This window comes from Gossypium raimondii, chromosome 7, assembly GCF_025698545.1.
Source record: "Gossypium raimondii isolate GPD5lz chromosome 7, ASM2569854v1, whole genome shotgun sequence".
NCBI classification, from domain to species: domain Eukaryota; kingdom Viridiplantae; phylum Streptophyta; class Magnoliopsida; order Malvales; family Malvaceae; genus Gossypium; species Gossypium raimondii.
Genome location: NC_068571.1, coordinates 9,693,974 through 9,696,614, shown reverse-complemented (window position 1 = coordinate 9,696,614; position 2,641 = coordinate 9,693,974). Strand labels below are relative to the sequence as shown.

The window sequence follows — 2,641 nt, the reverse complement described above, 5'->3', positions numbered from 1 at the left end:
GAAAGGTTCATCCCAATAATACTGTTTGGCGTCATGAAGAAATTTTTGTCCTCTTTGAGTATTAAGATCGGGTGGCAACACACCACTCACTAAATAGTTCACTATGTTGGCATACCAAGGTAATGTCATGGCAACTAACAGTTGTTCGTCTGGAAATTATTTTTCAATAAGTATGTCATGATCACCTTTACTTCCAGATTCTAACCTTGACAAGTGATCATCCACTTGATTCTCACTCCCTTTTCAATCTCTAATTTCCAAGTCAAACTCCTGCAACATGATATGTGTAGACTATGACATTTATACCAACTAGATAAGAACAAAATTTATTGAACATGAACACCACAACCAATAACTACTTTTCTGTGGTGGTGTAATTAAGTTGCACTTCCGATAAAATTCTGCTAGCATAATATACTGTATTTAGTATTTTGTCTTTCCTTTGCCCCAACATGATTCTCACAGTATAATTTCTAGAGTCACACATGAGTTCAAAAGGCAGTGTCCATTCCGGAGCTACTACAATTGATGTTGCTATAAGCTTTTTCTTTAACTCTTCAAAGGCTGCCAAATAATGTTCATCAAAATTGAAAGGTCCATTTTGCTTCAACAAAGTACACAAGAGTTTAGATATCCTCAAAAAATATTTTATAAACCTTCTATAAAAACTTACATAACCTAAAAAACTTCTGATACCCTTGACACTGGTAGGAGGTGCCAAATTTTCTATCACTTCAATTTTTGCTCTGTCCACTTCAATTTTTCCTAATTTAAAACAAGATTCATTTCTTCATAATGACACACAACCAATTCTATATTTTTCAAACAATCCTCAAAATTTATTCCTAAACACAGAAAGTCATCCATGAAGACTTCAAGAAAATTTTCCACCATGTCATAGAATATAACCATCAAATAAACATTGAAAATTTGTTGGGGCATTACATAACCTGAATGGCATCCGTCTAAACTTAAAAGTACCATATGAACATGTGAAAGTTGTCTTCTCTTGGTCATTGAGAGCTATGGCGATTTGATTATATCTTGAATAACCATCCAAAAAATGGTAGAAAGCTTTCTCAGCTAATTTATCCAACACCTGATCAATGAATGGTAGGGGAAAATAGTCCTTCCTAGTTACCTTAATAAGCTTGTAGTAATCCATACATCCTAGTTTCCTTAATAAGCTTGAAGTAATCCATACATACTCTCCATCCCGTAACAGTGCGAGTTGGTATGAGCTCATTGTTACCATTACTTACCACCGTGACACCTCCTTTCTTGGGTACACACTGTACAAGACTCACCCATGAGCTGTTTGAAATCAGGTAATTAATGCCAACATCAATGGAATTGCTAGGGAAATCCTCCAACAAAATTTTATGCATGCAGAATGCAAAGTCCTACTTCTAAGAGTGATGACCTTGTACTGTTCCTTCCTTTTTGATCTCAAATTCTCAGTATCATATGGCAATGTTCATTGTAATCTTGAATTCAAAGCATTCTCTATTTGCCCCCACTTGATTCTCAAGTGCTCGAAGAGATGCAACCTAACTCTAAACTACAACATTATTCTTGGCCATATATTCCTTCAACAAGGCTTCAATAGATGATGATGAAGCCAATACCTGACCCTGTTGGACATTTTACCTCGACATAGGATGATTATAACCAGGTAGTACACTGTTGGCATTTTATCTTGTAGCATTGTTAAAATTTCCCACACCTTGATTATTACAACTAAAGTTTGGATGTTGCTTCCACCCTAGATTATAGTGTTGGAATAAGGGTTATTGTTTCGATTGAAATTACCCATGTAACATAAAATGCTAGGTTTGATGGGCATTCATCAAACACATGGTCTTCACCACAACAAACACATGAAAGCTCTATTGATTTCATCTCCCGAACTATAGTGGGCTTCTTCATTGTTCTAATTATATTAGCCAAAGAAGACACCTGGGCTGTTAATGAAGTGATTGCATCTAGCTCCATGGTACCAGCAACTCTCTTGCCCGTCCCAACTCTTGTGGTCGGATATTGATAATCATTGTCGGCAATCTTCTCCAAAATTTCATATGCTTCATTATAAGATTTATCCAACAAAGTACCATTAGAGGAAACATCAACAACCATCCTCATATGTGCATTCAGCCTATTATAGAATATCTTTATCTGAGTCCAGTGTTAAAATTTATGCATCAGACATTTCTGAGTTAAGTCTTTAAATCGTTCCCAAGCTTCATATAGTGTTTTATCCTCTGATTGCCAAAAACATGTGATGTCATTTCTAAGCTTGGAATTCATATTTAGGGGATTATACTGTAGTAAAAATCTCTGGAAAAGATCATTCCATGATGTCACTATTCTTGAAAATAAATCATTTAGCCACACTCTTACACGATCTCTTAAAGAATATGAGAACAGTTTAAGCCACAAAGCGTCTTCAAGAACACCCTATTTTCTAAACGAGTCACAAACCTCTAGAAAAAATATTAAATGGAGTCTTGGGTTTTTAATGGGTAATCCATTAAACTATCCTATTGTTTGTAACATCTGAAACATTATCGGTTTCAGCTTAAACTTCTGAGCCTGTATTTGTGGTTTGACTATCCCTAGATTCAAGTCTTCTAAAATTGGC

At 35.4% G+C, this 2,641-nt stretch overlaps 1 non-coding gene across 1 annotated transcript; it reads left to right on the top strand.

Annotated features, from left to right (window-relative positions):
* The first annotated feature begins 2,191 nt into the window (after nt 1-2,191).
* Nucleotides 2,192-2,298, top strand: LOC128042632 (small nucleolar RNA R71). Its single transcript, XR_008198147.1, has one exon. It is a non-coding gene; the product is annotated as a small nucleolar RNA R71 (small nucleolar RNA).
* The last annotated feature ends 343 nt before the right edge of the window (nt 2,299-2,641 follow it).